Source organism: Mus caroli, unplaced genomic scaffold (genome assembly GCF_978045245.1).
Source record: "Mus caroli unplaced genomic scaffold, Mus_caroli_1 scaffold_18, whole genome shotgun sequence".
Classification (NCBI taxonomy): domain Eukaryota; kingdom Metazoa; phylum Chordata; class Mammalia; order Rodentia; family Muridae; genus Mus; species Mus caroli.
Window position 1 is genome coordinate 65,648,664 of NW_028227273.1, and position 20,872 is coordinate 65,669,535.

Sequence of the window (20,872 nt, forward strand, 5' to 3'; positions counted from 1 at the left end):
GAGCGGCAGGTACAGTCGGGACGCACTGCAGATTCTCATGGATCTTACAGTCATAACGGAAAACGGTGAGATCCATTTGCAGACAAATGGATAAAGCTGGAAATCATTATGTTAAGTAAAATAAACCAGACTTAGGCGGGCAAATGGGGGGGGGGGCGGGGGACAGCGGGGTACCAGGAGTTCAACTCATCCTCTGCTGCACAGAGGCTGTGGGAGACTGTCTCAAAAACACAGAAGTAAATAAATAAAAAGACAAAAAAAAAATGCTAGTTTTCTTGTGTGCAGAGTCTAGATTTCAGTGTGTGTATGTGTGTCCCTGTCTGTCTGTCTGTCGGTCGGTCTGTATGTCTGTCTGTCTGCAATGAGAGTATAGATAAGGTTGTGACGAGGAAGAAAGTGCTCTGGGGGAGGGGGGTAGAAAGGAGGACCGTGGGGAGGATGTGGACCAGCCACAGGGAGGGAAGGGAGGTAGGGATGGGGTAAGAACAAATTAGATTGTCCTGAACTTATAAAGACACCATAATTAAACCTATTATTTTCTCTGTTCACTTCAACAATGCATCAGGCACAGAGAGTGATTGACAGAGGTCATTAAGGATGACGTGGAGTAGTTAGATGGTAGTGGCAGGGATGTAATAAAACACTGTGATGCCCAGGACATTCCATTTGGTTCTCTCACAGCACGTAGCACAGTGAGTGAAACTGTACGTGAGGGACCCTGTAAAAGCCAGTGAGCGCGTATGAGCAGGGCCTGACAGGGAAGACCACATATCCCGCACTGTTCTGCTGTTAAAACCCCTCGTCCAGCCTTGATAAGAGGGCTGGTGCCTGATCTTGTAAGCCTGTTTGTTTGCAATTCAGGAGGCCTGCTCTTTTCTGGGGAAGGGGAGGTGGGGGCGGGGGACTGTGAGGAGGGAGGAGGAAGGGGCAACTGTGGTCAGGACGTAATAATATGTGAGAGGGGAATAAAAGCAAACAAAAAAATTCTTGGGGTTGTTGGGATGTCTTCCGGATGACACAAGTTCAGTTCCCAGCACCCACAGCAGGCAGCTCACAAACCACCTGAAACGCCTCAGGCAACCCAGAGCCCTGAGGGCACCAGCACATACCTAACAGACACACGGATTTTAACAACTCTTTTTTTTTTTTTGAGGAGGAGGAGGCGTTGGCGGATGTCATGTATAGCCCAGGCTGGCCTTGAACTCATGGCTCTCCTGCCTCTACCTTCTGCTGCTAGGATTATAGGCATCACCCCTTCATCCAGCAGTATATTAAAAACAAAAAAGAAAAATGAAAAAGAAACAAAAAGTCTAAACTATCCTTGGGCTAAAAAGCTGGCTCTGTGCTTGAGAGCTTGTGTTGCTCTTACAGAGGTCCTGAGTTTGGTTCTCAGCACCCAGCCCACATCCAGTGGTGCAATCATTTATAAATCGATCCAGCCCCGGGAGATCCAGTGCCCTCTTCTGGCTCCTGCGGGCACTGCACTCACACACCACATACAAACTAACTAACTAATAAATAAATGCAAACACACCCATACTGCTAGTAATATAACCATTTCATGCTGCTAACAAAACTGTCCCGGGGCTGGAGAGATGGCTCACCCATTAAGAGCACTGACTGCTCTTCCAGAGGTCCTGAGTTCAATTCCCAGCAACCACATGGTGGCTCACAACCATCTGTAATGGGATCTGATGCCCTCTTCTGGAATATCTGAAGATAGCTACAGTGTACTTAACATATAACAAATAAATAAATCTTAAAACAAACAAACAAACAACAGTGTCCCATTTATGCCCAGAGAAAGGAGCCAAGACTTTTACAAACGATCACGTACTGGAAGTTACATTTACAGGAAATGTCCCAGTCCCAGGGGTACAGAAGCAGCTTGGCAGTTGCCGAGGCGGGCGGGGGTGGGGGCGGGGTGGGCTGGGAAAGACCCATGGGAGTGTGGACACAGACTTCTGTTTGGAGCAGTGACAGTGTTCTCAGAGTAGGTGGCCAGCTGTGTAAATATGAAGCCATTAAAACACACGCTGCGCACAGTGCTGAGCAAGCAGGGTTCTGTCAAACACACCTGAAATCCTAACGCATGCCGACTGAAGCAGCCGGCCCCAGGTTCAAGGCCACCCAACAAGACTGCCGATATTAAATAGATAAAAATGTATAGATGTGCCGGGTGGTGGTGGTGCACACCTTTAATCCCAGCACTTGGGAGGCAGAGGCAGGCGGATTTCTGAGTTCCAGGTCAGCCTGGTCTACAGAGTGAGTGCCAGGACAGGACATTTAAGCCAAGGGTTCACTCTGCCTTTCCCTGTTTAAGCTCAGTGGACACGACAGAGAAACCCTGTCTCGAAAAAAACAAAAACAAACAAACAAAAAAATGTATAGGTGTGTTCCTGTGGGGGATAGGGGGGCAGAGAGAGACAGAGAGAAAGCTGGACAATATCAGTGAGACATCTCAAAGAATATCCACTGACATATTAAACCATGGTGATTTCTGAGCAGGTTCTAGTTATTTGATTTTTTTCCTTTACATTTCTTAGTGTTTCCCACCGAGGGGAATGAGGTTGCTTTTGGAGGGAGTCCGCCTCTTTCTGAGATGCCTGTGGCTGTGGGAGGAGCTGCTAACAGCAAGGCAGTCTACACACTAATCAATCAGCAAAGGGGCTTCTAGTTCTGTGGGCCAAACTTCCTGGAAAGTCCACCCACCATGCCCTGTGCGGGACCCACCTGTCGGGCACCACCTGGAACAGCTGTAGGGCTGTCAACCTGCACAGCTGCCTGTAGCGCACGGCAGTGTAGTGTGAGGCTCCCACCCCCCAGCACTGAAGAAGGGGAACTCCGCAGGGAAGTTCCAGGCCTGATGCCTGAGGGCAACGAGCAGATCGGGGGGCACAACCAATTTTGGAAGGATCTTGGCTGATACTTTAGGGGGGGGGGCACTGGCAACACAGGAGGCAGATATCAGAGAGGGACTCCATATGGTAACAGTGTGGTGGTAGTCAGTAGGCTCTGGGTCCAACCCCAGCTCTCCATCGCTCGAGCATGGATAGCCATATACCTACCCTATGCCACTCTTCTCATCGAGAGGTAGAGCCTGTTTCTAGATGGCTGAGCCTTGGACTCCCACATGGCGCCCGGCTGTCAGGGGGGACACCTGAAGGAGCGGAAGTCATACACAGAGGGACAACTTGTCAGCTGGGCACATTCAAGGTGCAGAACCAGTAGCCAGGCCCGGGCACACCTCAGAGTCAGGAGACAGGATAATGGCAGCAGGCAGTGCTCAGCCAGAGCTGCACGAGGCCAGCTTCCCCTTGACAAGGCAGAGTCTTGGCTTTCTGATCCTTACACAGGGAATGCTAACTTGGACAGGCAGCATCTGAGACTCAACAGGCTGGTTTTGGAGCTGAGGAAGCTTCATTCTCTGAAGTACAGGAACTATTAACACTTCCTGCAACTGGGGAGGGACCTTCGAACAAACAGCCCCTGTTCCCAGTGACTCACCACTCAGGTCGGCCACACCAGCGTCCCAACAGACAGCCTCATCCCTACTAGTGCTGTCTTTGTTGGAGGGACCTTTAAAAGTCAGCCTCCCCCACCTCCCGCCAGCATCCAGAGAAGGACCAGGACCTCATCACCCACAACTTCCCCATCTTTCGATGGTGCTTGCCACCAAAAGACATGGCCTTCAAAACCAGACAGATGCCAGCACTGTCAGCAACCTAACAGCTGGTGGCCAGGCTGGGAGGTGGCCCAGTGGGTACAGCGCCTGCCTTGGAACGTACGAGGCCCAGGGCTGGATCCTGGCACTTGATGGTGGTGCAGGTCTGTTCTCAGACAGCAGAGGCAGGAGAATGAGGGACTCATTGCCATCCTCAGCTACATACTGAGTTTGGGACCAGCCTGGAATACATGAGCCCTTGTCTCAAAAATAAAGGGTGAAGGGGGCAGGTTTGAGATGGCTCAATGGGTAAAGAGGCCTGTGGCCAAGTGTGACAAACTGAATGTGAATTCCATCCCTCGGACCACCCACATAGAAGGAGAGAACTGACTCCCACAGTTGTCCTTTGACCACCACATAAGGTGCTGTGGAATGTTTGTGGGTGTGCACAAATACATACAAATAAATAAATACAATTTAAAATTCTAAGGAGTAGCCATCAGGGTTAGAGAGATGGCCTTGTGGTAAAGAACATGAGCTGCCCTGCAGACGACCGACCAGGGTTTGGTTCCCAGCAGGCACACGGTGGTTTGCAACTGTCTGTAACTCCACTTTCAGGGGATCCTCCTGCTTCCGCCCTCTGTGGGGACCAGGCATGCAGAAGCTGCACAGACATACATGCAAGCAAAACATTCATGCACATAAAATAATTTTTAAGTAGAGATCCCCTGACATCCACAGACAAAGCAGGGACAGCATACCCACAGAGGATGAGGGCCCTGCGGAAAAGCAATGAAGAGATGCTGTCTGGTCAGCAAGGAGAGCTGAGACATTCTCAGTGAAACGCAGGTGGCCCAGGGAGCACAGCAGCCACCAGGGCAGGGAACACAGAAGCAGTCAGCCACCCCAAAAGCACCGAGGTCAGAGTAGGGCTTCACAGGGCCATGCGCTTTAACCCAACACTAGGGAGGCAGAGGCAGGGATCACTATGAGTCTGAGGCTAGCCTGGGCTACACAGTAAGTTCTGATCAGGAAGGGCTACAGAGTGAGACCTTGTCCCCAATATAAATAAATAAGAAAAGTTTTTAAAAAGGAAGTTTAGGGCTGGAGAGAAGTTTAGGGCTCAGCAGAGAAGAGCACTTGTTGTTCTTGCAGAGGACCCAGGTTTAGTTTCCAGCATCAACATGGTGCCTTGTAGCCATGACTTCAGTCCCGGGGGTCCAGTCCATGGGCACCAGGAACACATGTGGTGCACATGCATACATGTAGGCACATCCACATACCTACAACAGACATAAATCTGTAGGAAATGCCGACACATGCCACACACGGCACAGATGGACCCTGAAGGTGTGTGCTATGTGGAACAAGCCACTCTGAAAGAGATGTCTGGCTGTGAACCTCCCTTGTGACCTCAGTACCAGGACGTGGAGGCAGGCTTGTGAGTGCTCTAGGCCAACCTAGATACATACTAAGACCCTGTTTCAAAAAAGTTGGGTCGAGTAGAAGGGGCTGGGGGCATGGATCGCAGTTAAGAGCAAGTGCTGCTCTTCCAGAAGACCCAAGTTCAATTCCCAGGACCCACATCATGGGGCTCAGAACCCCCTGGGGGATCTGACTCCTCTGGCCTCGGGTACCTGCATTCATGTCCACATACCTACACACAGACTCACACACATACGGGTAATGAGAACATAAAAAGGGTGAAGAGAGAGAGAGAGAGAGAGAGAGAGAGAGAGAGAGAGAGAGAGAGAGAAGAGGAGAGGGGAGTTATGTCCTGACTCCTGTCAGCACTAGGAAGGAGTGAGCTGGAGGCAGAGGGTAGAATGGTGGTTCTGGAGCAGACAGGGCTGGAGAGAGCAATCAGGAGCTGATATGTAATGTGGAGGGGCTCACTTTGAGAATTATGAAAGAGTTCCAGAGGGGGTAGGCAGATGATGGCAGAAACTATGTATATAGTTAAAGCTACTTAAAGATGACTAAGACGATAAACTGCACGCTGCACAGATCCAGGCAAGAGCCTCCACACGATGCTCACAACAGTGGAGGAAGGAAATGAAAGGAAATGAGGGAGGAAGCACCCAAATGCCCATCCTGGACAACGAGATAAACAGACGTCCGTCCGTTACTCTAACAGAAGTGTTGTGGGTCTGTCCTGATGCTGTTTGTCCTCGAGGCCCAGGTGGACAGCCCTCTGGGTTCAGAGCAGCCGAGACAGAATAGGGAATTTAGTAAGTGATAACTCTGGATGAAGAGCGGGAGGTGGATTAGCCACATGGAGGTTAGACAGTGGCCCAGCTACTGTGCTGACATAAAGCTGTGTGTGTCTTTCATTCGGGAACACAAACCCTTGAGGCGGGTAGCAAACCCGCCATTGAGATATATAAACAGTTAATTCAATACACAAGAATGGAATGAGGTCAGGGCTGGCATGCGGCTGTTAGCAGAGCACTTGCCCAGTATGCACAGAGACCTGGGGTTCGTCCCCAGCACCACATAAAACCGAGCTTAGTAGGGTAATAAACCCAGTACTGGGGAGGTGGAGTTCAAGGTCATCCTTAGCTTCAGAAGGAGTTTGAAGCCATCCTGCGCTACAAGAGGACCTGTTTTCAGAACCAAGAAGGGGTGGGGACCAGGAGTGGGCACCAGCACAGAGTAGGATTGCATGGGCAGACTGCAAACAGAACGCTGGGGTTCAGTTCTGTGAATGATACAATCCTGAGCAGATGGCCTGAGTTCCTTCCTTGGAATGTGGGATGCATATGTATTCCCCAGAACCCCAGTGAGACAGAAGGTGGAGGCAGGAGAATGGTTTGAAAGCTCATGGGCCAGCTAGCCTGGAGCACACAGCGTGTGACAGAAACAAAAAGAGAACCCGCCTCAAACAAGACGGAAAGACAAAGCCAAGTCCTGCAAAGCTGACCTCCGATCTGCGTGTGAGTGTGCCCACATCACATGCAAAACACATTTTCAGAAGAAGCCAGGTAAGTAAGTGGCTGTAAGGTTCTCACATGAACATACAGAATAGAGACCAGTGGTTGCAAGGTGGACAGGGGGTTTAGGGTTTAGCTCTCTGAGATAGGGGTGTGTTTTGGGGGTAAGGCAGATATTGTGCAATTACATGGAAGATCTGGTCACGTGACTATACTAAAAATCACCTTAAATTGTATGTTACTTCAGGCATTATCTCAATTCTAAAATGCTAATATATATATATATATATATATATATACACAGAATAGACTGGGTGTGGCACCCCTGGCTATCCTTGGTTACACAGTCAACTGCAGGCCAGCCTGGGCTACCTGGGGCCCAGTATCGAAAGACTGCACTATAAAACAGCTGACAGCGTGCCCTGCAGTGGGGTGAACCAGAATGGGCTCCTGTGCATTCTCCCCTGCAAGTGTGCCTGCTTGTCACTCCTGTCTGTGTCCCCTTGCCTTCCTAGCTACCCATCCAACCCTTCCTTCTTCCCTCTGGCTCAGCCCTTGGCCAAAACCAGATCTACCTTTTCCTGGCAGAACACCACCTAAGTATAGACTTGCCAGGGACCATCTGGAGGCCAAGATGCTGGCCCCCGAAGTCACCCCAGACGAGCTGCCCAATGGCTAGGGCTGTGGTTACAACCACGTGTCAGCTGAGGGATGCGGTTTCACATGGGAACTTAATTATAGCTCTGGAGGGAGGAAGAGAGAGAGGTGGGGCAGGCTTGGAGGGAATGGACAGGAAGCCATTGCCCTGGGCCTGGGGCACGCACGCAGGCTCACACGAACACACAGCTTATGCTAAGTGGAATCCTGATCCAAAGTGCACACCGGCCACCATGGCACACAGAAAACCTGCCACAGAGTCTGACTCCCTCTCCTGCTTGCTGGAGACCTCAGTCATCTGCTAGGCTCCTGGGAACATCGCTCGCTCCCAGGTCTCTCCCTGGCTTGGAGTTTTTCCTCGGATGGAAGCCGAGCCATGGATCTAAGGATCTGACCAGTCCCCCACCTCAGTACTACACTGAGATCCCTGCCCACTCCCCAGGAAGGTGCTGAGGAGGAAGAGGAGGAGGAGAAGGAGGAGGAGGAGGGGCGGCAGCTGCTGCCCTGGACTTGGTCAGACCCCAGGCCTGGGCACTGCCAGGTGGGGAAAGTAATGTGGAAAAACAGAACCCCCGTGGGGGACCACGACAAGGTGAGGCCCACAGAGGTACAGCTCGGTTTCTAGGCTCCTTGCTCTCCAGGCTTCTTTCTGGTCAGCAAGAGCTCCCTGCAACCCCACTCCCTCAACCCTGCCCAAGAGGGAGCAGGGGACCAGGCCTTGTCCTGTCAGTCCCAGGGACCAACCTTCCATCTCATGTTCCCCTCTTCTGAGCCCCAGAGATTGCTCCCTTAAAGCTATGAGAGAAAACCTCCAAACTGGAGGAGGGGGCCTTTTCTAGACTGGTACAGAAAGAAGTTTGAGTAAAAGAGGGTACGGATCAGAAAGAAGGGGTCACCGATAGTAGACGGCAAGGACGTGCTCTATCACATACAGAGCGTGAAGATGCCACACGGAACCCATTGCTGTGTGTGATTGTCATATGCCAGGAAACACAAACAAAAACTCACCAGGCTTACACAATCTGCCAGCCCGCAGCCACGACTGGCTGCAGCGCCCTCACCGCAGCTGACGGGAAGGGAGCCGCTTTTCTTCTCAGGGTTTCCTCCTTGTCTCTTCTTTCTTCTTTCTTCTTCTTTTTGGGTGGTGGTGGTGGTGTATTTTGTTGTTTGTTTGTTTTGAGGCAGGGTTTCTCTCTGTAGTGCTAGCTATCCTGGAACCCAATATCTAGACCAGGTCGGCCTTGAACTTAGAGCTCTGAATGCCTCTTTCTCCTGAGTGCTGGGATCAAAGGTGTTCAAGTGACACCAGGCCCAGCTCGGTCTTTTCTAACCAACTATTAGTGAGAATAATGTATAGGATTAAAATGTTTTTAAAATAGAAATTTAAAGACCTACCGAAATGTATGTCTGCATCTCAGCCTCAAACCCTAAAAAAGACAGTCAGCCTTCCAACTCCCTATTGAGTGGTACATGACTCCTCTAATGTCTAATTCTCCAAACGCAGTTTTAAGGCCTTGTTCTTCCCTGCCACTAGCTGAACAGCGTACCTGTGGCAAGTCCCTCTTCTATAATCTTGTACCCAACTTCCAAAGGCACGACAGCCACAGAGCACCTGCCCATTTGCTCCAGAGGTCATGACTGGTAGCCAGAGCCTCAGGAGATGTGCAGGCAAAGCCAGAGGTGGAGCCCAGTACCCTCAGGCTACAGGATTTCCCTGTAGCCACTCCCTGCTTCCCCTGGGAAGTGCCCCGTGGGGTCCCCAGGCTGTCATCAGCCTCGGGGCAATTGCATAGGTTCACTGCAGAGATGCAGTACTAAAGTTCTGTCCAGCTCACCCAAAGCTGCATGCACATCTGCAGCACAGGCCAATGAGTGGACAGCCAGGGTATAGGACAGACAGCTGCCACCCCATGGGAGACACTCAGGTAGATCCGAGGACCTTCATTCCTGAAGTTGCTCCTAACTACCACGTCATGTTCCCCCCAATTCCTGGGCAGTGAGGTAGAGTGGCCCGTGCCCATGCAGCTTCCTGCTCAGAGTCCACAGAAACACGAGTGGGGGCTGCTTAGTGTACCTGCCCCTCCAGCCTCCGGTCACCGGACCTGCGGTCCCTAGGGTCTACAGTTGACAGGCCAGGAAGCATAGTTCCCAGAGATGAGCCAGAGCCCCTGTCATCCCTGAATCCCAGTCTGGACCAGACCATGAAAACAGAACAGAAACGGATATTGAAAATAAGCCAGGTGGGGGCTGGAGAGATGGCTCATGAGGTAAAGGCGCCTGCCTGCTACCCAGCCTGACAACCTTAGTATAACCAACTCACCGAGAAGGAGAGGATCAACTCCTGCAAGCTGTCCTCCGACAGCCACATAAGTGCTGTAAGCAAGTAAGTCAGGGCGGGCAGGCACGAGGGGGCAAGAGAGAAGGCTGGTGTGAGGAGTCAGGGAGAGTCCGCATCCTGGAGCAGGGCTGAAGACTAGCACACTAGCCACACCCATGGAGCCCGGCTGAGGGGACGCTGTCAGGACAGGCCGTCAGTGAACTAAGAACATTGACTCAACATGCTCTTAGACTGTCAGTACCCTGCTCTCCCAGGATGGCAAGGGGCAAGGGTGTGTGGAGGGGGAGAGGTGACGGAGCAGGTAGGTGGGGTGCTGCCTGGCTCAAGGGAGAATCTGATGAAGACGATCTGTCTCCTCTCCCCAGAGGAAGCCATCTTAGCCATCTTTGCTTTCCCCCTCCCTCATGATCCAGAGCAGCGCCTAAGCCCTGCCCCCACCCCCACAAGGCTGACCCACAGTTACTTGTGTTCTTCTGGGTGCTGGAGCGGGGCCAGGCATCCACTGCTCACTGGGCCCCCTCTGCCTACTGACTGGAATGAGACCCTGCAGGAGGCCTGCCAGAAGCCTGCTCTGCTCAGAGACTGACCGACCGACAAGGGACTAACTGTTCTCTGAAACCAACGCTGGTCTAGGGGCTCAGACAGGTGATTTCCAAGTAGACCAATCAGATGCGGCTGTCTATCCCTCCTAAGAAACGTTCATGGCTTTCAGCAGCTGGGCTCAAATTCCAGCTGTGCTGTAACTCACGCACAAACACACACACACACACACACACACACTCTCCACACATGGACTCACAGATTCATACATATACATGTATATTCACACAGACATACGCCCGCTCACACACATACATTCACGCACTTATACATCGCATACTCATACACACACTCTTACACACACTCGAGGGCAGAGTGCGAACACACTGAGGTGTGTAAGTGGGCACTGAGCACCTAGCGCAACATGGGCAGGCACTCTCCACCCTGGCCACAGCAGCCACCAACAGCTCTGGGGACTACAAACAAGCAGCCTAGCTCCCGAAGTCACCATCTGAGAGCCAAGGCCACTGTGAGATGCCCTGGCAGGGGCAGCCAGAGGTGGGAGAAGGGAGCTTAGCTCAGTCCCACCAGGGAGGACGGCGCCAAGGTCAGAGGACAATCTGTCCTGTCCACTGAGCTTAAACAGGGAAAGACACAGTGAACCCTTGGCTTAAATGTCCTCTGTACGAGTGTGCCTCCCAGACAAGGCCACCCTGTGGAGGAGGCCACACTGGGTGACTCATCACCATCTTCTTTTTGTTGTTGTTGTTTGGCTTTTCGAGACAGGGTTTCTCTGTGTAGCCCTGGCTGTCCTGGAACTCACTCTGTAGACCAGGCTGGCCTCAAACTCAGTAATCCGCCTGCCTCTGCCTCCCAAGTGCTGGGATTAAAGGTGTGCATTACTATCTTCTACCTGACTAGGGCTTGCTGAGCAACTCTGTGGGGAGGCCCTGGAGGGCTCCATCAAGGAGCTGCACCCTGCGGGGATGTCCCTGACCATGACCCATGAACCCCACTCAGGGCTGGGAGCTGGCTGCACTGCAGATCTCTGACTCCTGACACACCTCGGGTGGACAGACTGATGGTCTCGCGAGGAGGTGGATAGAGAAAGGTAGGAAAGAGGGCAAGTGAAAACTGCAAACCAAGGGAAGCCACTGGGGAAGCCACGGCCTGTTCACACACACACTATGATCTGGGGAGCGTGAACACAAGAGTGAACAACGCAAAGATGGCTGGGCTGACAAGATGGCTCAGTAGGCAGCGTATTTCCCGCCAAGCTTGACCGCCTGAGTCTCAACACCCCCAGTCCCATACGGTAGAAGGAAAGAACCAACTCCCACAAGATGTCCTCTGATCGATACACATATGCTATGCCATGTGTACTTGTGTACAGATACACTATCAATCAATCAATCAATCAATAACCATTTTTCTCAACTGAAGAAAATAAAGAAACAGGTGGCTTTCACAGTGGTATGGTCAGGGTGGCAATATCACTCCCACACTTGTAGAGCAGAGGCCAGCCCTGCTCACACACACAGATACCAGTAAGGTCAGACAGTTAACTAGACAACAGAGGAAACTCTCTACAGTTGAGCCCAGCACTGGGCCCGGGCAAATTATACTCCGTGCTACAAATACACGCAGCATAAATGACACCTGCTCCAGCTCACAAACTTAAAGATGGCTATTGGTCAATGGATTATCAGTGGTTTCCCTCACAAACCCTGCCTGTCCCTCCTCCCCTGTACTCCCACCCAGGGGAGACCATCCAGGGTCCTGCCACTGGTGAGCTGTGCTACTTACTGAAGATTCCTATTTTCTGATAAGAATCAATCTGGACCTGGCGGTGGTGACGCACGCCTTTAATCCCAGCACTTGGGAGGCAGAGTCAGGCTGATTCCTGAGTTCGAGGCCAGCCTGGTCTACAGAGTGAGTTCCAGGACAGCCAGGGCTACACAGAGAAACCCTGGCTCAAAAAAAAAAAAAAAAGAATCAATCCGGGGTCATTACATGATAATATGGAATCAGGGACAGATTTAATACGCATAGACAGTTTGTACCCTGGCCCCCAGGTGACAATGGAGGTTAACATGGGCTGGTGGCATCCTGGCACTTTAGAAAGTGACCAGGGAAGTAGAGGTGGCAGTGTTCACTATCCAGGGGGAGGGTGGCTTTACAGCCTGGGCATCTCTGACCTGTGGGGTCTGAGTCTAAGATGTCCAAGGACCAGAAGTGGAAAAGGGGTGCAACTGACCCCCTGGAGACTGGGAAGAAGGCTGGGCATGGAAGTGAGGCCACAGCTGACAGGTGAATGCACACTGGTTCAAGGAGGTCCAGGTGACAGCCACACACGCAATTGTATAAACCTGGTGACATTCCTGGGTACAAAGCAGCAAATATTCTAGAGAGGAAAGGAGGCAGGAGCAAGGGAGACTGACACTCAGCTCTGGAGATCAGGAGGCCCAAACTGGTTTCCCTGGACCAAAGCCAGCATGCTGGCAGAGCGGCACCCCCTGAAGGCCCTTGGAGGCCTGCTTCTTTGCCTCAGAGCCACATTCCTCACATTCTCTGGCCTCATAGTCTGTCTTCAAAACCAGAAGTATAGCATCTTGCACGGAGGTCACACACCTGTCTTGGGCCGCCTCCCTCTGCTGCCCACTAACAGGGCCGCCTCCAGAGGCCAAAGAACCAACCCATCAGGCAATCCGGAATAATCCCTCAAGAGTCCTAATTTAGTCACATCTGAGAAACCCACCTGGTTATCAGATGGCTACTACTGGCCTTCTGGGACATTACTCATCTCACAGTGGCAGAGGCAACCCAAGGACACTTAGGCAACACAGGTCCCTGTCGAGACTGGGGGTCTGGCTGCCTCCCAGGGTGGCTTCATCCTCTGGAATCACCCTCCTTTGGATGGGGGGAGGGGGAGGGATCTGTGTCAGCGGAAACATCTAGGCTTTGGGGGACTTCTGTGGAAGGGAAGGGGTTTTCTCCAACCTCCCCGAGGGCTCCTGAGGACAGCACCACAGGATCTGCACTGGCATCAAGAAAAACGTGAGACTATCTGTGCTGACATCACGGGGCTCCCCCACTGTCCTCGGGGCTATTATTGCATAGTGAGCTGTCAGAGAGTTCTGGGCCAGGCAAACCCACTGTGAATCAGGATGACAGGGACATGGTCTCCCTGCAGCACATCTGCCTGGGGCAGAGGGGGCTTAGAGGGGTGAGCAGCTGTGGTCAGAGCCCTGATCCTCTGCCATGGAGAGAGGGGTTGGTGTGTGGCATTGTGCATAGCAAATGTCACCAACTGTCCTGGGAATGTGGTTTCTGCAGATACCAGACTGGAGAAGCATACACTAGCCATCAGTGCCCTGGGAGATGGCTCTGTGTCATCCCTGGGACACGCTGCTCTTTGTAAGCCATTCTCAGCTTCCCAAAGCCCACAAGACCTGGTAAGGTGACAATGAGAGTCAACGTCCCACACTTTCCTGTTATCCTTACCCAGTGTACCCAGCTGGCCAGGGGTACTCAGGGCAATGGCTGAGAGGTGGCCCTAAGGGTACACTTGATGATGTCCACCAGCCTCTAGTGGACACCAGCTAGGCATTGCTAGCTTTACCTCCTCACACACACAGGACAGAAGGTCACTGACACCCCCAGCACACTCAGAAGGCTGAGGGGCTAGCCTGTACTCACAACGTTAAAGCAGAGTGGGGGAGGTTTCAGTTACAATCCTGGAGACACTTGGGGCATCTAGAAAAACTGAGCAAGCCTCGGTTCCTTGGAGATGGAGGTGAGCAGAGCTTTGGGTTCTAGAAAATTCCAGCACGGTGTGCCTGTGAGGTGCGAGAGGTCTGGTCTGTTGTGCTGCCAGCTGGCAGGTTGGCTTGTGCACTGCAGAGAGGAGGCCAAGCTCCCTGAACCTCAAAGGTCATGACTCCTGGACAGGGAAAGTGCCAAGGCTGTGCCAGGGATCACATAGGACGGATGCGTGAGCTCAGGGCCAGGCAGCTCCCAACACCTGTGAACTCCGCCCTAGGGCCCCTTCAAGGACAGTAGGTTTCAGAGCTGCATCCAGATGAGCTGTAAAGAACTCAGTGACTCAGGGAGAGCTGCCGAGAGGATGAGGGGACAGGGCTGACACAAGATGCAGAAGATGGAACAGGAGAGAAAAAGAAGGGGGCACTGGTGGGTGCTGCCCAGGTCCCAAGGCCAGGTGACAGGCAGTGAAGGCACTGTTCAAAAGCTGGCTCCCGGGTGTGGAAAGGTGTCTCTCCAGAAAGAATTCCTTCCTCAACTCTAGATCGCAGCTCACTGGGGCAGAGGCACTGGGAAAGGTGGTTCCTTTCAGTCCTCCAGGAGAAGCTGATGTAGGGCTGGAGACACTAAACTGTAAGCCATGGTTAACTCAGCCTGCTTCCTGCCTACGTCCCAAGTTACCACTCTCCAACATGGCCTCACCTGTCTCTTCTCACCCACTACCTTCCTCCTTTTGTTTGTGATGCTTGGTCCCATCGAGCCCAGGCAGGCCTCAAACTCCCTGAACTCCGGATCCTCCTGCCTCTACCTTCCATGTACTCGGATTGCAGGTCTGTGCTGCTATGCCATGTACTAGAAAGGACTATATCCTCTAGCTATATTGCCGCCATCTTTAGGAGTTTGCCTGAGCCTGCTTCCCAAGGGTCTTCAAGGCTTGGCTTGGAAGGAGGGAGTAGAGAGGGTCATGGGACCCTCACCTTAGTATCCGGACACCCCTCCCAGCCAGATGAAAGCAATTCTCCCTGGCCTCAAGAACTCTGGGGACATACAGAAGATGCAGGTGAAGACTTGAGGGAGGAGGTTCCACCCACACAGCCATGGGGTGTCATCATCTATACTAGGTATAAACCTATCATGGCTGCTTTGAGATGGCCCATGCTGCTGATAACCCTAACCCAAGCTCAGTAAGCAAAACCTGATAAACTCTGTCTCCCTAGGGTGCGGCTGGTGGAATCACACCCTGCTTTGTTGGTTTGGTTTTTTTGTTGTTGTTGTTTTTGTTTTTGTTCTTTTTGTTTTTGTTTTGGTTTTTGTTTTGGTTTTGGTTTTGGTTTTTCGAGACAGATTTTCTCTGTGTAGCCCTGGCTGTCCTGGAACTCACTCTGTAGACCAGGCTGGCCTCAAACTCGGAAATCCACCTGCCTCTGCCTCCCGAGTGCTGGGATTAAAGGCGTTGAGTCACCACGGCCAGCCTCCCAAGAACATTTAACAACACCTACTTTTAAATTTTTTTTAAAGTATTTTAAAAGATTAATTTATTTATGGATATGGGTGTTGGAGTATTTTGCTTCCATTCATGTCCACATGGCAGGCACTCCAGGCCTGGTGCCCTCAGAGGTCATAAGAGGACACGGGATTCCCTGGACCTGCAGTCATGGACAGTCACTAACAGCAGCGAGCTACCGTGTAGGTGCTGGGAATAGAACCCAGGAAGAACAAGTGTTCCTAACCACTGAGCCACCTCCTTCCTTGCCTTGACAGGGTTTCTCTGTGTAGCCCTGGCTGTACTGGAACTCACTTTGTAGAGCAGGCTGGCCTCAAACTCAGAGAGATCTGCCTGCCTCTGTCTCCTCAGTGCTGGGATTAAAGGCTCACCCTGCCATACCCAGCTCTCCCTTGCCTCTTAAAGGTCCTGAAATTAAAGTATACTTGAAACAATTATTGGTGTTAAAAATTATTCTGTCTGCTGGGTGGTGATACACATCTTAAATCCCAGCACCGAGGAGGTAGAGGCAAGCGGTTCTCTGAGTTTGAGGCCAACCCGGTCCACAGAGCTAGTTCTAGGACAATCAGGGCTACACAGAAAAACCCTAGCAGGAGTGGGGGTGGGGGGAGAAACAGACAAGCAAAAAAAAAAACCAACTATTTTGTCTGCTTCATTTTTCATTGTTTAATAAAATGTATAGCTTTTCATGTGCCTTAGCCTTGACAGTAAAGCTTAAACATTGCTGTTTCTCACTGCATAACCCCTTTAATTAATCTCTCCCACACATCAACAGTCCATATGGGGCTGGAGATCCCTTCTCCCTCTCTGGGCACCTGTCTGGCTGGTGGATGGATCAGAGCCAGTGCAGGTGACCAGCTATACCCATAGGGATGACTTTGGGAATGGAAAGACCGCCCTCCTCCTCTGAGACCCCTGTATGGTCCTCCCCGTCCACTGATACCTCCATTCTCCCTGTCCCAGCAACCTTCTGCAGTATTAGTGTCCTTCTCCAACACTACCAGCGGCACCACCACTGCCCAAACGCCTGGAGACACCTTCCCTCCGGACGGGAGCCAGGTGACCTTACCATAGCCCGTTCAACAGAAGTGCTGAGCTCAAGGAGGCCCCTCCCTCTCCACCTCACACCTGGCTGTCATCCTCCCTCTGATGAGAACTGGGCCTGTGACCAAAAGAACAGAGGCGATGACACCAATGACACCGTGATTTCCAAGACCAGGTCACGAGAAAGCCTCTGTCTCCTCAGTGCATTCGTTCTGGGATGTTTGTGTTCAGAGCCTAGCCACCATGCTACGAGCAGCTGCTGTCCACATACATATGCACACAGACAGGCAGACACACAAGCAGACAGACACACAGACAAATATGTGTAATTAGAGGGGGCTAGATTATGTGGTTCATGCCTTTTATCCCAGCGCTCTGGAGGCAAGAGGCGGGCAGATCTCTGAATTTGAGGCCAGCCTGGTCTACAAGTAAGTTTCAGGACAGTGCTACGTAGGGTCAAAAAGTAGGGTGTGTGAAACTGTTCTTTTGCATGGTGCCTCTAGAGCCCAGCACCCCTGTATCTTCATCCCTCAGGATGCTGACTGAAGATAAACTCGCCATCACACCCTGAGCCCCTGCCAGCTCCCTGATATCGGGAACGTATCTTACACAGGTCTCCTCTTCCCACCCAAGCCCACGTTAGATGTGGTTCTGAGAACTGCAGGGAGGGGCTCTTGCCCCAGACCTTCCGGAAGGATCCAAAAACAACCTGACCCTGTGACAGGCAGCCAGACCCAGGCTGGTCAACTCCTGTTTGGCAACAGGAAAATCTGCAGGCTGTAAAACTCGGAGTAGGGGAAATGGATCCCACAAACAGCTCTTGGACCCCCGAACATCAGAGATTAAAACAGGGCCAGGTTTCCCCTGCCCCCAGCAGGGACCCACCATAGCCCTGCCTGCCAAGCCATTAAGACAATGACCATCAAACTCCCTGGTGTGCCCCTTCTGAGAGTTTCTATAACCTGCCAAGCATCCTGAGAACAGGGAAGCAGTGTGCGAAGCCCAAGCATTGTTAGATTTTGCTGAGAACTGGACACCCAGCAGAGAAGGAAGAGCCCTGTTATTGCCCCACAGACCTGGGGGCGGGGATTAAACAGCTCTATCGTGTCCCCAGAGCCTGGCACATGTTTTCCTGAGCAAACGTGATTCTACAGGCCTCCAATTCCAGCACTTGGGAAGAAGGAGAAGGAGGGTGAGCTGGAGTTCTAGACCTGCCTGACTACATATCCAGAAACCAAACACCACTCATCTATTGGGTAAGTGGAAGGAAGTGATGAACAGCACCCTGGTGGCCCAGGATCCTCTACGCCACTCAACAAACACTGGCTACCCTATTTAGCAAGCAGCCCCTCAGACACAAGAGAAAGTCCATATCCTTGTGGGTATAAAGGTGAGAATCTCCACACTGCTAAAAGATCTACCTAAGACGCACACAGTCGATGAGCAATTGTCACCGTAAGCATTAGGTGCAGATGGCTGCACTAGTGATTGGGGACTCAGCCTGGTGACTCCTGCAAGGCCAGGAGCCTGTGGCAGTCAGCCGGACACCCGAGTCGGCGAAGCGGGCTTACCTTTACCGTGGGTTTGTCTTCATCTGTCAGTGAGAAGGAGCCTCTGAGTGAGTCCCACGCGCATACCCACACCGCTGCACAGCGCTGTAGGGTGGAAAGGAGCCAATGTCAGTAACTGAGTGGTGCCAGGGTCCAAAATGAGAGCTTACAGTGTTCTAACTAAACACTAGGACTCAAGAACCTGTGGTCCCATATGACCTCTCTCTCTCTCTCTCTCTCTCTCTCTCTCTCTCTCTCTCTCACACACACACACACACACACGCACACACACCATGGGAGACTGTCGATCTCACCCTGAGTCAGCAAATATTTCCCAATCCTGGAAGGAGTCTACACTGCCAAGCAGACACTGGCTCTTCGGATCTTACCTGGGTGGGGCCCTGGCAGGGTAAGAAAGAGGTGGTGCCTAGCACCCCACTAGCTCACAGAAGGAGAGGCCCCTGAGTCACTTCCCAATCACTAGCCCCAAATTATGAGGGCCATGGGAGAAGACCCACATGCCTGAAATCCGACGTTGAAGGCCCATATGCCTGCCAGGCTCCAGTCAAGTACCCAGCTCTTCTCTGACACCCTGGAATCCAGCTGCTAGGGCAAGCCACTCCTCCCCTTGCTAGGGCAAGCCACTCCTCCCCTGGCTCTGATGACACACAAACATGCTCAGCAACATCAAACCATCTCCAAGAAATAGCCACAGGGCAATCTGGGACGACATGGCACAGACAAGGGCACTGGGCATAAAGCTTCGGACATAACACAAGCCAGGCCCTGGCAGGACAAACAAGCTTGTGTGATTGCTGGCAAGGGAGGAATGCTCCCAATGTGGACAGTGCCATGTGGCTTGTCCCGGCATCACCAGGTCCGCCAGAGCCACCAGGTGGGGTACTAGAATGCACCCACTCCACCGGTCCCCAACATGCAGAGGGTAGCAGCCTGGGGAGGTGGGCCTCAGGACTCAGCCCAGAGACAAGACTCGTTGTACCAGGATATGCCAAGCTCAAACCCTGGGGACAGCTTGCACAACAGCTGGGCAGCTGCACTCTGTCTAAAATAGAGGCCTACCAGCTTCCCAGGCTAGTCTCTACACCAGGCCATTAGGAAGACAGTAAGGGACCACAGGTGGGGCTGGGAGGATCTAGGACAACTACTTTCATGGGTGACTTGAAGCACACAGCATAAAAAAGTTCCCAAACAGAGCAGGGGGTCAGTCCAGTGAACTTTGGAGGTGACAGGTAAAGCCACTGGCAAGGGCCTATCCCCTCACACTGTGAAAACAGACGTTGAGCCACGATCTGCATTAAGCACCAAATGGAAAGCTGTTCCCTAGAAGACTGCAGAGTAGACATGCCCCAGGAGGTTATGCAGCTAGCGTTGCTAGCTAGGACTTACAAGGCTCTACCAGGACTGGCCCTGTGCTGTACTGGAGGCCTCCTATGCACCAACTCAGCAAGGAGCACTGTGGTTCGTTAAGCAAAGTCAGGACAATAATAGACCGCTTAAGGGTTGTAGGTAGGGGGCTGAAGAGGGGGCTCAGAGGTTAGGAGCTCTTGTAACTCTTTCAGAAGACCCGGGTTTGAGTCCCAGCACCCACACGTGGTTACCAGCTGGAAGTCCAGTTCCAGGAGATCCAACGCCTTCTTTTGACCTCCAAGAGCACCAAACGCACACGGTACACAGGTGGTGTCGCACAGACACTTACACGGGTAAAATACTCACGCAGAAAATAAAATGAACAAATCTAATTTAAAAAAAGACTGTCAGGCAGAATCTCTGGGGAGTCAGAGACTGGACTAATCGTTACCAAGCACTTGCCTGCACCCCTCAAAAATGACCCGGGTCGGGTGGAATATCCCAGCAACCCCAGCACTCAGGAGACAGGGCAGGAAGACTGCCATCAGTGAGGAGGCTACTGGCACAGTGCCCTCAAGGCCAGCCTGGGTTACAGAGTGATACTGGGGAGGGACAGGATGGCTCAGTGGGTAAAGGCGCTTGCCAACCAGCCTGATGACCTAAGTTCAATCCTGGGGACACCAGGAGGAGCACACCGACTCCCACGCTCACACAAATAAATAATAAATGGGATGTTTCTCATAGGAAGAAAAGACTCCTTCTAACCTCCTCTACTCTCCTGTCATCCCCACATCTAGTGCTCCATATAGGGGCCTTAGAGACCAGACAAGAGGAGGCTCACTCAACCCCAGGCCAGCCACAGTCCTAATGCTTTCGTGGAAAACGGTCAGTGCACAAAAAGATCACAAAACTGTAAGGCCTGGTCAAGCTGGTTCAGTTGGCTCCCTGCTGTGGCTCCAGAAGGTGGCCTGTTCTATGGCCAATTCTGGCTCAAAGACAGAGAGTGTGATCCTCAAAAGAGGAGACCTAGTAACCTGGTACCAACAGAACCCTGGGCTCCTGCTTCTGAAGTGAGAGTGGGTCAGACTTCCAGAGTCTTCAAAGATAAGTATATGTTCTCTCCTGAGGATGACTCCAGGGACCCAAGGCAAACAAAGAGGCTCAACTCTGCATACAGCTGAGCTGTGCCTGGAAGCAGACAGCCCAAGTTCCTTTGCAAGGCCTCACTGGTGCAATCCCTCAGCCTGCCCAGGCAGATACCAAGGCAATACCCCAGACCACACCTGGGCAAAGGGAAGAAACGTCAGCTGCCTCTCCCAGCCTCAGTAAATACAGATGCCCAGGAAACGGAAGGAAAAAGGGCACCGAGGAACCATGCCCAGTGACCAACACAAGAGGCGCATTCCGTCAGTGAAAGACAGGAGGTAAACTCAGTCACTGGACCAAGACCCCAAGATTAAGGGAACAGATGCCCAACAGCCCCAGGGCTAGCAGGCCCACAATCCATTGAAA

The 20,872-nt window shown here is 52.2% G+C and overlaps 1 protein-coding gene across 1 annotated transcript in view; it reads right to left on the minus strand.

The window, feature by feature from the left end:
• Ppard (peroxisome proliferator activated receptor delta) overlaps positions 1–20,872 on the minus strand; it is a 68,996-nt gene that overhangs the window by 46,751 nt on the left and 1,373 nt on the right. The window contains exon 2 of the mRNA XM_021186228.3: positions 18,014–18,097. The gene's annotated coding sequence lies outside the window, so the exon portion shown is untranslated. The remainder of the gene's footprint in view (positions 1–18,013; positions 18,098–20,872) is intronic.